Here is a 17,106-nt window from a genome sequence, read left to right on the forward strand (position 1 = left end):
TTGGAATTTGAATCTCAGAGGAGCAGTCTAGGCTGAATATATATGTGCATATATATATATACACATATGAATATATATACACACACACATATACACATAATATATTATGTAAATATAATACATGTACACATATATAATATTTATTATACACATATAATGTATATGTAAACTATGTATTATATGTAACTGTGTATATAATTACATGTGAGAACTATGACTTCACATTATGCACATATATATGAATTTCTTTAGGACTGCTTCCCAAACTCAATTATTCTCGGTCTCAACAAGTAAGTGTGGATTTTCACCTCTGGGCCTACATTGTTTTATATATGTTAAGTTATTCTGTAAAGAAGAAAAAAGTGTACTGACTTCTAAGACCATAGAAATAAAATCATAGTATTTTATCATTTAATCCTTCCCTTATAAAAATGTATCTGCTACTTAGAAAAAGTGTTCTACTCTATTAATAAATAATAAATGACACAATAAACGTTTGTTTTTGTGACCATTTAAAGAAATATTTTTCTAATTCTTCTCACCTCATTTGATGGCAGAAGAGTATTTGAATGAATGTAAAACTAAATGTAGGCCTGTCTCTGGTTTGTGGAAGGATTTATAAATATGCATTTTATAGGGACAGTATTTCTTTCCCCAATGCCTTACATGTTGCAAGAGAGACTCATGGGGGGCTAATCTTTGATGTTTGCCAACATCCCATCTTTTATGCCAACAAATTTTTGTTTTGTTTTTCCTCCTCTCAGTCATAATTTGGTGGAGGTAAGCACAATTCTAGCTTCATAACCCCGTACACTCTTGTTGCTCTGAGGAGATTAACTTTTCATATTAGCAAACATTTTGTGGTTTGTGATATTCTTCAGCTATTTTATATTTTCTTTGACAGATTTTGAACACCAATAACTAAGGTCTTCCCAGATGGCATGTGGAAAACCATACTCACTCTTGTCACTGCTGTTATTTCCCCTTTCTCTCCATTTCCTTCCCTTCTTTTAATTTCTAGTATTCCTTAGAGACCCCCTTTTTATTTTGCAAACTCTGTTTACTATCCCTAGTATCAAACTATATCAGTGACAAGGCATACAAATCATGTGTATGTATTAGCACTTTATTTTTCATGTAAAAGGTAAGTATTAGCTAAAATATAGTCAATTTATAAATAGAGAGGTATCTTGAATTTTTAAAGGAAAATTACCTTTCCAAAATTTCAAGACACTTCATTTTTGCTATGGAATAAGTGATTTTTACACATCAATCACATACATTGGAGTAGTGTAAGTGTTGTTTTTTGTGTTATTGTCTCTTGACCTCCACAGGGCCCTGAAATCCACAGAAATGCAGTGAGTAGGTGTTCAAGTGGAATAGGGTTGGAGCTGACTATGCAAGACAGAGGTCTTTCACTTCTACATTCACTTCAGCAGAACTGAGAGGCAGAGACTGGTGAAATGTTTTTAATAATTCACTGTCAATGATATAAAGAGGGCTTGTTCAATGGCTCATTTAATATACAGAATACTTCTCAGGTCCTGAGATTTTGGAAATTTCTATAGCTCTTTGCTTGGCTCTTAAAAATTTTAATTTCAACATCTACCAAACAAATATATACATTTTTAAAAGTATATTATTATGAAGTATGTTGCACAGAGTTACAAATATATACCCAGGTCTGCAATGGTGAGGAGTGCCTATAGTCTACTTCTTGAAAGGGATGAAACATCAGGCTTCAGAGGAAATCTCACTTCAGAAAACTGAATCTGGAAGGACATGAGGGAACACTGTGAAACTCACACATTCTTATTCACTCATGAGAAGTCCAGCATTTGGACTCTTTCTCAGTGTGTTGTTCTGAGAAAGCTCAGGGAAGTTACAACCACAATCTAGCAGTTTTGGAGGGTTGGGCCCTTTCTTTCTCCCTAGGTTTACAAGCACTGGATCCTGAAGGAGAAGAGAAATGAGATATCTCAGAGTCGGGCCATGCCTCTCTTTTTTTCCATGTACTTCAGAATCTCTGCTCAAGTCAGCCCTAAGGGCAGAAGAGATGAATAAGTTTAAATTCCGTTTGAAATTGAAGCTTTAAACTGCATGTAATAATAGACAATGATGGACATTTAGGTTGATTCCATTTCTGCTATTGTGAACAGTGCTGCAATGAACATAAGCGTGCATGTATCTTCATAATAGGATTATTTCTATTCCTGTGGGTATATACCCAGTAATAGGATTGCTGGGTCACATGGTATTTCTGCTTTTAGGTCTTTGAGGAATTGCCACACTGTCTTCCACTAGGGTTGGACTAATTTACACTGCCACCAACAGTGTAAAAGTGTTACTTTTTCTTCACAACCTCACCAGCCTATGTTGTTTTTTGACTTCTTAGTAATAGTCATTCTGATGGACGTGAGATGGTATCTCATTGTGGTTTTGATTTGCATTTCTCTAATAATCAGTAACGTTAAGCTTTTTCTCATATGTTTGTTGGCCACATGTATGTCTCCTGGAAGCCATTTTCCTCAGTATACTAACACAGAAACAGAAAACCAAACACTGCATGTTCTCACTTGTAAGTGGGAGGTGAATGATGAGAACACATGGACACATTGCTGGGAAACAACACACACTGGGGCCTGTCAAGGACCATGGGAAGTGTAGCTAAGGGCTGTCCCTTAGCTCTTCCCATGAAGAGTAGCTAAGGAATACTGAGCTTAATACCTAGGTAATGGGTTGACCTGTGCAGCAAGCCATGATGGCACATGTTTACTTATGTAACAAAACTGCACATCCTGCATATGTACCCCTGAACATAAAATAAAAGTTGAAAAAAAAATAATAGACAGTGACTCAAAATTTATGGAATTTGCATATGACATAATTAAGAAGGATGAGAAAACAAAATAAGATTTGAAAGAGCATTGATATGGTTTGACTCTGTGTCCCCACCCACATCTCATCTTGAATTGTACTTTTTTAATTCCTACATATTTTGGGAGGGCCCCAGTAGGAGATAATTTGAATCATGGGAGCAGTTTCCCCCATACTATTCTTGTGGTAGTGAATAAGTTGCAAGATCTGATGGTTTTATCAGGGATTTCCACTTTTGCATCTCCCTTATTTTTCTCTTGCCACCACCATGTAAGAAGTGTCTTTTGCCTCCCACCATGATTCTGAGGCCTCCCCAGCTACATGTAAGTCCAATTAAGCCTCTTTTTCTCCCAGTCTTGGGTGTGTCTTTATCAGCAGAGTGAAAAAAAAAAGACTAATACAGTAAATTGGTACTGGTAGAGTGGGGTATTGCTGAAAAGAAACCAAAAAATGTGGAAGCGACTTTGGAACTGGGTAACAGGCAGAGGTTGGAAAAGTTTGGAGGGGTCAGAGGAATACAGGAAAATATGGGAAAGTTTGGAACCTCCTAGAGATCTGTTAGATAGATTTGACAAAAACGCTAACAATGATATGAACAGTAAGGTCCAGGCTGAGGTGGTCTCTGATGGAGATCAGGAACTTGTTGGGAACTGGAACAAAGGTAACTCTTGTTACGTTTTAGCAACGAGACTGGCGTCATTTTCCCCTGCCCTAGAGATTTGTGGACCTTTGAACTTGAGAGAGATGATTTAGGGTATCTGACGGAAGAAATTTTTAAGCAGTAAAGCATGTAAGAGGTGACTTGGGTGCTGTTAAAAGCATTCCATTGTAAAAGGGAAACAGAGCACAAAAGTTCAGAAAATTTGCAGCCTGACAATGCACTGGAAAAGAAAAACCCATTCTTTGAGGAGAAATTTAAGCTGGCTACAGAAATTTGAATAAGTAACAAGGAGTAGAATGTTAATTCCCAAGACAATAGGAAAAATGTCTCCAGGGCATATGAAAGGTCTTCATGGCAGCCCCTCCTATTACAGACCCTGAAGCTAGGAGGAAAAAATGGCCTCCTTGGCCAGACCCAGGGTCCCTATGCTGTGTGCAGTCTAGGGACTTGCTGCCCTGTGTCCCAGCCACTTCAGCTGTCGCTAAAAGGGGCCAAGGCACAGCTTGGCCCATGGTTTCAGAGGGTGCAAGCCCCAAACCTTGGCAGCTTCCACATGGTGTTGAGCCTGCAGGTGCACCAAAGTCAAAAATTGACATTTGCGAACCTCCACCTACATTTCAGAAGAGGTATGGAAATGCCTGGATTCCCAGGTAAAAGTTTGCTACAGGGGCAGGTCCCTAATGGAGAACCTCTGCTAGGGCAGTGCAGAAGGGAAATGTGGGGTCTGAGCCCCCACAGAGAGTCACTACTGGAGCTTGCTAGTGGAGCTGTGAGAAGAGGGCAACCATCCTCCAGACCCCGGAATATGTAGATCCACCTACAGCTTGCGCCGTGTGCCTGGAAAAGCTGCAGACACTCAATGCCAGCCCATGAAAGCAGCCAGGAGGAAGGCTGTACCCTGCACAGCCACAGGGGCAGAGCTGCCCAAGGCTATAGAAACCTACCTTTTGCATCAGCGTTACCTGGATGTGAGACATGGAGTCAAAGGAGATAATTTTGGAGCTTTAAAATTTGAGGCCCCACTGGATTTTGGACTTGCATAGGCCCTATCAACCCTTTGTTTTGGCCAATTTCTCCCATTTGGAATAGCATATTTAACCAATACCTGTACCCCGATTGTATCTAGGAAGTAACTAGCTTGCTTTTGATTTTACAGGCTCATAGGTGGAAGGGACTTGCCTTGTCTCAGATGAGACTCTGGACTGTGGACTTCTGGGTTAATGCTAGAATGAGTTAAGACTTTGGGGGACTGTTGGGAAGGCATGATTGGTTTTGAAATGTGAGGGCACAGGATTTGAAGAGGCCAGGGGCAAAATGATATGGTTTGGCTGTGTCCCTACCCAAATCTCATCTTGAATTGTACTCCCATAATTCCCACGTGTTGTGAGAGGGACCCGGTGGAAGATAATTTGAATCATGAGGGAAGTTCCTCCAATAGTGTTCTCATGGTAGTGAATAAGTCTCGCAGGATCTGAGGGTTTTATCAGATGTTTCCTCTTTTGCGTCTTTCTCATTTTTCTCTTGTTGCAACTACATAAGGAGTGCCTTCCACCTCCTGCCATGATTCTGAGGGGGCCTCCCAAGCCTCGTGAAACTGTAAGTCCAATTAAACCTCTTTTTCTTCCCAGTCTAGAGTATGTCTTTATCAGCAGTGTGAAAATGGACTAATACAAGCATTTATTAATTCAGTTAGCAAATTAATATTTACTGAGCACCTACCACATAGCAGGCATTGCTCTAGTTGTTGGCGATACAGCCATGAACAAAACAAATAAAATGCCTGCCCTCAAGGATCTTAAACTTAAATTTGATTGAGAGCATACTTGAATGCAGTGATTGGAGATCAATTAAACCATTTTCTATATTAACTTCACCTAGTTGAAATACATCAGTAAACCTATTAAAAGCAGTATCTCACTCCTTGTACTTGAAATCTGAATTTCAACTGTTTTTTCTCATATATTTATATATATATATAATATATATATTATATATATATAATATATATATAATATATATATAAATATATATATATTTCTTGCAGTAAATAAATTTTTACAAATGTCTCTTTCTGAGGATAACTCTGTGTTCCGTGACTCAGTACTTTAAGAATTGCTTATTTTCCTACATTGTCTTTGACTGTATCTGAGAAGGCCACCTGGAACTTAGGAATGAGTAGCATTTTCAGCTTGTTCTCAGTCCCTAGGCTCCTAAGGATCCAATTTTAAGTCTTAAATAGTAACTTTTTTTACTGTCTTCCCAGATCAGTGATTCTTCTAGCATTATATCTCTCATAAATAGTCAGTCAAATACATTTCCAAGTAAACAAGCCCCAAATTCCTTATGAGACAATTTCCAGAAGCACGATATGCCTTTGCTGTTGTTTCTCCATCTTGGTTCCACTTTACGTAATTGTGTTCACATATAATTCAAGCTTATCTAACTTTGGTGGAAGAGTCAACATTCTTAATTGTTTCTTCCCCGAGTCACTTTTTGTCTAATTTAAAGGATTTTGTTCTCCCTAGACCTTTAGATTTCATCTGAAACATTTCTATTTACCTTGGGTTTTAATCGTATGTGTGATAGCAGACCCATAAGTCTATCTTTCTTCCCCCACCAAAACATTTTGCATTTCTTCTCTTACCATTTGGAGTATGAAATTAGTTGATTGGTTGGCTTTTCCAACATTGCAAGGCCATGAATTTCAGGTAACCTTGCAATCTTGCTTGCCAATGCAGACTCTTTCTTGAGCTCCTCTCTTTCTTATCAAGGAGAAGTCAATACAACATGACAAACAATAATAACATTGTTTTGTGTCATTTTTCTCTCATCCTAAAGATTTATTTTATATATCACTTGTCTCCCAAGTACTGTATTTCAGGTAAAACGTTCACTATTATTTTTTAATTTTACCACTGCATAACATTAATTGTCATCTTTCAAGAATGCAAAATAATGTTTCTACTATTCCTTCCTTTGTTTCCAAGCAAATGTTTACAAACTTTTTAAGTAGCAACCTTCTACAATGAATGACAGGTAGAAGATGGAAAAAATTATAGTCATATTTTAAAGGGCTAAGGAAGGGATTTTGGGTGAAATGGCAAGAAAAAATACTATGGCCTGGGAAATGACAAAGGTGAATTTGGGATGGAGATAAGAAGCTCTGCAATATGGACTGTGGTAAATTGGGTTTAATCCTATAGGAGCTATAAGAAAAGATGTTGTATGTTAGATATTTCTTGACTTTGAGTGTCTTTTGAGGGATAGAGGTAAAGAATGAATTTCCTTTTATATTAAACCATTGACACTCAAGCTATGTTGTAGTTTCTCAGAGCTTGAACACTGGATTATAATTTCAAAGAAGCTATTCAATACAAATCACAATGGCCTCATTTTAAACTTAAAAAAGTCATTATCATAATTTATGGATGTAATAACACTGACATGCTTCTAACAAAATGGTGATCTATTTTGCTTTATTGTAATCTCTGATTAGAAGTGCCTAGGATTAACCATGTAGATTTAAGGAACTATTTTCCCTTTATCACAGGTTATCTAGAGATTTTTGTATGTTTTTTTAATGTTGAAGATAATTTTTGAAGTGTGAATGGGAGTAAGACAAGAAATAAAACTCAATTACTGTATTTTTCTTCTTTCAACCCAAAAAGTCAGTACAAAAGCCACAAATATTATACTGTTTTATACCTATCATTTTGATTCACAGTCACATTAGTTTTCTCTACATTTCTCCAAAGCAGAAATACAGATGGATAGCTTAAAATGGGAGAGTAGGGAGCAGTTAAAAGCAATTACATTTTCAAGCCTGTGATGCTTGGATTGAAAATTTGTAAGAGTTATAGGCCAATTGGATTGAGTAATATATATTAAAGATCTGTTTGGGACTTCTATTTTGCTGAATTTTGCTCACCGTATTCACCTTTAGACATTTAAAGAATAGGGAATAGTGAAAACTCAAATTTAGGGGTTGAATTTCATAGCCTATTCTTAATATATTTTATATTATACAGCATATATTCTTAGGATAAGAGGAGAAAGTGATAGAGTAGTTTAAAGAGCCCAGTGCTAAATTAAGAGATGATGGTAATTGTCCTTTGACACTAACTATAGCTAGAATTTTAGCTAGTAACTTATACCTCTCCAAATCCTAATTTTCATATCTTCATTTGAAGGGACTGATGACTTAATCAAATTCTATTCTACTGTAAAATTTTATTGAAAAATGATTTTGATTAGTTATATGTAACAAAATATTTTCTGGTTTATAATTAGTAAAATCCACAAAATATGAGCTCATTATTATAATTTACTCCCAGTAAGTAAAAAGAACATTTGAACCTGAGTATTCACTCAAGCACATTTTTCTCTGGAAGAGATGATTATTATCTCTACATGTTCTTTCCCAGTTTTTTTAATCAGTAAATAGAGAAAATAAAATAATGTATATATACATGAAAGCAAAATAATAAACTATGCACTCACAAACTGTGAGGCAAATGTGTACTGCATTATTTTCCGTTTTAATATATACATAAAGAAGTAAGGCTGGGCACAGTGATTCACACCTATAATTCCAGCACTTTGAGAGACAAAGTTGGGTGGATCGCTTGAGCCTAGGAGTCTGAGACCAGCTTGGGCACCATGGCAAAACCGTGTCTTTACCAAAAAAAGAAAAAAAAAATAGCTGAGTGTGGTGTTGTGCACCTGTAGTCCCAGCTACTTGGGAGGCTGAGGCAGAAGAATCCCTTGAGCCCAGGAGGTAGGGGTTGCAGCGATCTAAGTTTGCGCCACTGCACTCCAGCCTGGGCAACAGAATGAGACTGTCTCTCCTTCTCTCTCTTACACACACACACACACACACACACACACACACACACAATATTATATAATATATAATATACATATATTATATATACACATATATGCACTACTTTATCCAACTTAAGCAGAAATAGAATCATATTTTAAACATAGGAGCCACACGTGGAGAATAGGAATACCAATGGATTGCAAGGTCATAATATGACTGCTTTAAAAACCAAGGGGAAGAAGTCAATGGTGATACTAACCTCCTTACATGACTTTGTGTTTTGAGGACATCAAAATACAATAATGGAAATAAATTACCAGAAAACTATTCATAAACAATTTTGGTATTCATAATTACTATTTCTACTAACACCAAGAAGGTGTTAGTAGGTGAAGCAATACACTTCTAATCATTTTTTGCAAAACGTATCATGTTAGGAATACTGGATGCTAACCAATCATCATTCTGAAAGTAGAGAGGTATATAGGTGAATATATATGTACATATATATGTAGAATCATATGGCTAAGTCTACACACACATGCATTCTTATTGTGTTTTTTAAATGTAGTTTAATGGATTTCTGTGAAATGGAGAAAATTAACAAAAAGTGTTTTCCTAAAAATGTTTGGAAGTTTACTTATTCTGAGTTATCTCTTTTCAAAAAAATACCAAAAAAATGGGAAAATTATATATTTGGAACTTCCATTGTTCACAAATGCTAAGATATCTTAAGGTTTATGGATTTTTTAACAGAAAGCAAGAAGGGCTTTTTTCTTTTTTTGTTGGCCAGCACACATTTTTATAGTGAAACATGACCCCACTTGTACAAAGCTTATACTCTCTTTCAATGCTCATTAAACCCTAAAGAGCTCAAATCACCATTTCATGGATTTGAACTCTTTCTAGTCAGTGTCTTCACATTTATTATTTTGTCCATATGTCGTATTAAAAGTAATAGATAATTCTTCTCTCACTTTCTGACTCTCGTTTTCAATATGGTGCTTGTAACTGATAAAGTGCTTGTAACTGATAAAGTGAGATAAGATGAGATCTTTGTTTGCCCCTTAACTTTGTACTGTGTATTTCATTTGGCATCATGTCCTGGGAAATCCATTAGCTACCCCATTCGGAGAAGTCAGAATTCTCTTCATGTTAAATCAATGAAAATTGCTGTAACTAAATTTTACCAGTTTCTTCAAACAATTATGCTTTAATGGAACATTTCCAAAAAGGGATGTACTTTAATGAATGCTATAGGAAAATTCTGAAATACTGAACTTGTGTCAAAAGTGATTTTTTAAATTAGGGAATGTTTGAAAAACTACTTATACAAAAACAAATCAGAAATATCTGCATGAAAATCCAAATTCAATATTTTCATTTTTTAGTTACCCAAGGCTTATAAACCACTAACTGTATATGATGATGCTTAATTATGAAAATAAATATACTTTCCATCACATCAAATGTAAATATTATAATTATATGGTATTGTTTAAGTTTTGAAAGCTAAATTTGTAGAGAAATTAATAATTTAAGGTGTTGTATTTTTTCTATTGTATTTAAGTGTATCTCCATAAAACAAGATAAATTCATCTTTACTATCAGTTAAATGTATAATATTTTTTTCACTACTAACTTTGTTTTATCCGGAATGAATGGTCTTTCAGGTGTTTTTTTTTTATGTTTTTGAGTAAATAGACTTATGAAAGAGTTAAATATATTAGTCAATGAAAAATAGACACAATTTTGTTTTATGAGGTAACAGAAAAAATATTTAAAGAGGTATATTACACAATATTACCATGTTAGGAAAAACAATGAGGTAGCAATAAAGAAGAAATGGATTGTTTCAGGGCAATATGATTGATTTGTGAGGAGGAAGTCATATTGTATAAAATGCCTGTTCAAGGTTGGAGTGTAAGCATGATTCTTTTCATTTTCTACTACAAATCTCCAACCTAATCTTTCTGAAAGTCTTTCAGAAAAAGATGAGATAATGACAGTCTCATGCTTCTTGGCTTACCTTCTCATAAACCCTGCTCTCAAACTTTAGAATATCAATTGTTTTTGAATATTATCCATTTGGTGACCACTTTCTTTTCAACAAATATTACTAGAATGCTCAATTATCAGCTGTTAAATCTCTGAACAATATCCTTTGTCTGGCCAGCTGCTGAAACGTCCAGTTGCTGGGCTTATTTCATCTCAGACACATAGGCGGCCTGCCAATAGCATCACATCCCAGCACCCTTCAAGGGGTCCTGATACCGTCCTTTCAGTGGCCAGCTGTTGCAGTTATAGTTAAATAATTGCCAAACTAAAGGCCACAAAAAACAATGCCTTGTCGTTCTTTTTATTTTTGAGCTTTTATCTTGCCCAAGCTTCATCATCAATGTCATATTGCTATAAGCCATAGCCAGTATCTTACAGATCTCCAGAAAGCTTTTAGAAGTTATTTTGTATTCATTGTAGATGGCGAATAATTGAAGCAATCCACCTGCTCTGGGGCTTGTCTGTCAACTTTGATATTGGTAGCGGCGTGAGTGACACTGGCTTACTGTTATGAATTTGGGTACTGGTTTTTTAGACATAGAGAAAAATGTATGTTTTAAGATATATCTCTATAGATAATTTTGCTCCTGAAAAGTATGACTAAGTATTACACTTTTTAGTATTCATTACTGCATTACTATTTTATCCTTAAACATTTATTTCAAATAAGAAAATAAATTGATTATGTTTATAAAATAAATATGTGCTAAGTGTACAAAAATATTTAAATTATGGCAAATATATAAAGGAGTAAATAATCTATCTCCTTGACATCAAAATAACCACTTTCAAATATTAGACTTTGTTTCTATTCTTGCCTGTGGAAACTAAGTGTATTACCATTAATAATTTCTTTTTCTCCCAGAGCTTTAATCTGACAATTAAAAAGAAATTAACATTTACTGTTACCTTTCCACGTCTATCTTCAGGATTTTACAAACCAAAACAAGCGTGTGTAGATAAATATAATTCAGCTATTTTTAGTTAAAATATTATGTTACTCTATAGTTTTCTGTTTTCATTTAATAAATTTGTGTATTATTTTGAATAAAGTTATTTTTCTCATAAGTGATATGTTAATAACATTTGCTCATATCAGTAAAAATATTTAAAAATTTAACTTGAATTAAATATAAATTTCCATCTTCTTTATTAACAAACTTTACTTGATCATTAAAATGATGTTTTGAATTTAGGGCATGTATGTTTTTTATTTTATAAACACAGTTGCAATGAGCAACGTGGCTTATAAGTGTGGATGGTTTCGATTATTTATTAGGGTTAGGCTTCTAGAACTAAACTTAATGATAAAAGGATATAAAACTTTAAAAAATCTTGATTCACATAGCCTCTTGCTTAAAAGAAAGAAAATGTATACTTCAACAAATAGTACAAAAAGTCTGTTTTGACAAAGCATATATCACTATTTTTATTCTATATATTTTCCATTCAAAAATAATGATTATTTTTATATTAATTATTTAAATATTCTATGTACAGTTACTTTTAAAATATTTCATTGTTGTACGTAAAAAATCAGAAAAAATAGTTGAGAAAATAATTACTGCTTGCATTTTATGAATGCATATGTAGAAGATATATGTTAATTTAAATGGATATGTATATATAAACATGAGCACAGATACTAATGCTATGTCTATATAAAATTTGTCACTTTTTCAAAAGTGGAATCAAATCTTAAAAACTGTTTTATAATCAAATAGAGGACATTAACTAGGAGAAGAATATCATCTAATCAAACATGGTATTGGGAAAACTGAATTTTTATATTTATAGTCATATAAATCATAAAGATCAAGAATTAAGTGCAACCGGATTGAAGATTCAAGTGTAAATAAGAGATAACTTTAAAATAATTAACAACGATTATATATTTTTTTGCACAAGACTATATTTTCTTAAACAGGATATAAAATGTAAACAAAATATTAAAGATAAACAATGGTATGTGAGACTATGGAAAAACTAAAACGTTGAGACATAGTTTAAAAAACCCAGTTTAAATCATAAAATACATGAAATGTTGGAAAGGTTATGGTAAACAACAAATGTTTATTTATTGCTGTGAGAGTACAAATTGTTCTAAACATTTTGGAGTACTATTTGATTATATTTAGTCCAATTTAAAAGTCATATAACTTATGGCATAAGAATAGGAATTGTACTTTTAAATATCTATTTTTAAAAAGCACTCATATATGTACCTACAAAGTTACATAAAACTCAACCAGCAGCTTGTATGTCTAAATGATAGAAAACCAGTAAGATGAACAAACATGCATGATGAGATTAAATAGTAAAGTAACTTTGTATTCATTTCCCAGGGTGTCTTTATTAGATGGAGTTAGGTTTTTAAATTTAAAAAGCTGACAGGACTTGTCATTTTTCTCTGATTATTTTAAATCACAAAAAATCTAACATAAATATATAAATATATATATATACACAACAACAATAAAAAGCCCAGTCTCTTATAATAATAATAAAAAAACTAGTTACAGTATTTTCCAAACATAAGTTCCACCCTGTAGTGAGTGATAAGCCTCTACTCTGAGAACAAGAGTGTAAGTTTGATTATTTTTTCTTTATCTCTCATGGTAACTCACCTTCACAGTTTCTTATCCCTTTACCTTCCAAGAATGGAAGCCTAGGGATGGAACAAAATAAGAGAAATTAGATGACATAACAAGTCTACCCAGGAAGTCATTTGTGGTTCCTTACAGAAACTCCTCCACTGCCAGTCATGTCTCACAGCAGTGCCCTCCTTTGGGTCAGGCTCTCTCCCTCTCTGAGGTCTTTCTAGCTTTCCTAGCTTTACTCTGCTGAGTCTATTTTCCTTGCCAAGTGCATTTCATGGAAAGACCTAGAATGACACTCTCCTGTGCACTCTCCTTTCATAGCTTCCAGCCAGTCTACAAAAAACACTAATAATATATATTCATTATTTGCCCTAATAAAATCTTGTCCTAACCTATTCCACTACAACAGAAAGATCTACTTTGGCTTGTCCATAAGCAGCTAGCTAGTTCATCTAGACCTGTAGAGCTGTCAAGAATGAATTTGACAGTAATACAATGTATTCTTCAACTATAAGAAATGCATATGGCACTTCCCACATGGCATTCTTTGATTCTCTGTCATTAGACTTGAGATGAGGAACATGTACGTTTTATCCTGTGAATGCATAGAAAACCAATAGTGATCACCAAAAGTCCTTTAAAAACTGATAGTCTGTTAGTATCCAAGAAATGCATTTATTCTTAATATGTAGTTAAGAGAACAATAGTAACCCCTAGAAATAATAAATGGCTATAAGTAATTTAGTTTATTTCATGTGTATAGCAATAATATCACTTAGCTTTTAAGAATCATTACAAATATGTGCTGAAACCAATTGTTTATGAAAACAATATTGTTAACTATTTTATCAAAAATATAATATATGATTAAAATAAAAATAATAATAGATATTATGTAGGGCTAGATATAATTATGTAAAATTATAGAATGGATTGGAGGAAAGTATAATAATGATGACTATGTATTAGTGACTACTATCACCACGAAATAAAAGGAAAGATTTAAGATGGTAGTCAAATAAATAGCTAATGTGTATATATACAATTTTTTTCTCATTTTTCAATTTTTCTTCAAATGTAAAATTTAAAAATAGTCTTACATATATTCAGTTTTCTTAGAAAACTCATTTGCAAAAATATGGTTTTCTACATATGCTTCTCATTTTGATTTTTCTTTCCCTTGTTTCAAGTTGTTTTATTTTAAAAATATTTGTATGCACTGTGGTCTGATTGCACTGTGCATACAAATATTTTTAAAATAAAACAATGCAATCAAACTAGAAATCAGGATTAAGAAACTCACTCAAAACCACTCAACTACATGGAAACTGAACAACCTGCTCCTGAATGACTACCGGGTGCATAACGAAATGAAGGCAGAAATAAAGATGTTCTTTGAAACCAATGAGAACAAAGACACAACATACCAGAATCTCTGGGACACATTTAAAGCAGTGTATAGAGGGCAATTTATAGCACTAAATGCCCACAAGAGAAAGCAGGAAAGATCTAAAATTGACACCCTAACATCACAATTAAAAGAGCTAGAGAAGCAAGAGCAAACACATTCGAAAGCTAGCAGAAGGCAAGAAATAACCAAGATCAGAGCAGAACTGAAGGAGATAGAGGCACAAAAAACTCTTCAAAAAATCAATAAATCCATGATCTGGTTTTTTGAAAAGATCAACAAAATTGATAGACTGCTAGCAAGACTAATGAAGAAGAAAAGAGAGAAGAATCAAATAGACGCAATAAAAAATGATAAAGGGGATATCACCAATGATCCCACAGAAATACAAAACACCATCAGAGAATACTATAAACATCTCTACGCAAATAAACTAGAAAATCTAGAAGAAATGGATACATTCCTGGACACATACACCCTTCCAAGACTAAACCAGGAAGAAGCTGGATCTCTGAATAGACTAATAACAGGTTCTGAAATTGAGGCAATAATTAATAGCCTACAAACCAAAAAAAGTCCAGGACCAGATAGATTCACAGCCGAATTCTACCAGAGGTACAAGGAGGAGCTGGTACTATTCCTTCTGAAACTATTCCAACCAATAGAAAGAGTAGGAATCCTCCCTAACTCATTTTATGAGGCCAGCATCATCCTGATACCAAAGCCTGGCAGAGACACAACAAAAAAAGAGAATTTTAGACCAATATCCCTGATGAACATCGATGCAAAAATCTCCAATAAAATACTGGCAAATTGAATCCAGCAACACATCAAAAAGCTTATCTACCATGATCAAGTGGGCTTCATCCCTGGGATGCAAGGCTTGTTCAATATACGCAAACCAATAAATGTAATCCAGCATATAAACAGAACCAAAGACAAAAACCACATGATTATCTCAATAGATGCAGAAAAGGCTTTTGACAAAATTCAACAATGCTTCATGCTAAAAACTCTCAATAAATTAGGTATTGATGGGACGTATCTCAAAATAATAAGAGCTATCTATGACAAACCCACAGCAAATATCATACTGAATGGGCAAAAACTGGAAGCATTCCCTTTGAAAACTAGCACAAGACAGGGATGCCCTCTCTCACCACTCCTATTCAACATAGTGTTGGAAGTTCTGGCCAGGGCAATCAGGCAGAAGAAAGAAATAAAGGATATTCAATTAGGAAAAGAGGAAGTCAAATTGTCCCTATTTGCAGATGACATGATTGTATATCTAGAAAACCCCATCGTCTCAGCCCAAAATCTCCTTAAGCTGATAAGCAACTTCAGCAAAGTCTCAGGATACAAAATCAATGTACAAAAATCACAAGCATTCTTATACACCAATAACAGACAAACAGAGAGCCAAATCATGAGTGAACTCCCATTCACAATTGCTTCAAAGAGAATAAAATACCTAGGAATCCAACTTACAAAGGATGTGAAGGACCTCTTCAAGGAGAACTACAAACCACTGTTCAACGAAATAAAAGAGGACACAAACAAATGGAAGAACATTCCATGCTCATGGGTAGGAAGAATCAACATCATGAAAATGGTCATACTGCCCAAGGAAATTTATAGATTCAATGCCATCCCCATCAAGCCACCAATGACTTTCTTCACAGAATTGGAAAAAACTACTTTAAAGTTCATATAGAACCACAAAAGAGCCTGCATTGCCAAGTCAATCATAAGCCAAAAGAACAAAGCTGGAGGCATCACGCTACCTGACTTCAAACTATACTACAAGGCTACAGTAACCAAAACAGCATGGTACTGGTACCAAAACAGAGATATAGACCAATGGAATAGAACAGAGCCCTCAGAAATAATACACACATCTACAACCATCTGATCTTTGACAAACCTGACAAAAACAAGAAATGGGGAAAGGATTCCCTATTTAATAAATGGTGCTGGGAAAACTGGCTAGCCATATGTAGAAAGCTGAAACTGGATCCCTTCCTTACACCTTGTACAAAAATTGATTCAAGATGGATTAAAGACTTAAACGTTAGACCTAAAACCATAAAAACCCTGGAAGAAAACCTAGGCATTACCATTCAGGACATAGGCATGGGCAAAGACTTCATGTCTAAAACAACAAAAGCAATGGCAACAAAAGCCAGAATTGACAAATGAGATCAATTGAAGTAAAGAGCTTCTGCACAGCAAGAGAAACTACCATCAGAGTGAACAGGCAACCTATAGAATGGGACAAAATTTTTGCAATCTACTCATCTGACAAAGGGCTAATATCCAGAATCTACAATGAACTCAAACAAATTTACAAGAAGAAAACAAACAACTCCATCAAAAAGTAGGCAAAGGATATGAACAGAAACTTCTCAAAAGAAGACATTTATGCAGCCAACAGAAACATGAAAAAATGCTCATCATCACTGGCCATCAGAGAAATGCAAATCAAAACCACAATGAGATACCATCTCACCCCAGTTAGAATGGCAGGCATTAAAAAGTCAGGAAACAACAGGTGCAGGAGAGGATGTGGAGAAATAGGAACACTTTTACACTGTTGGTGGGACAGTAAAGTAGTTCAACCATTGTGGAAGACAGTGTGGCAATTCCTCAGGGATCTAGAACTAGAAATACCATT

Source organism: Pongo pygmaeus, chromosome 5 (assembly GCF_028885625.2).
Source record: "Pongo pygmaeus isolate AG05252 chromosome 5, NHGRI_mPonPyg2-v2.0_pri, whole genome shotgun sequence".
Classification (NCBI taxonomy): Eukaryota; Metazoa; Chordata; class Mammalia; order Primates; family Hominidae; genus Pongo; species Pongo pygmaeus.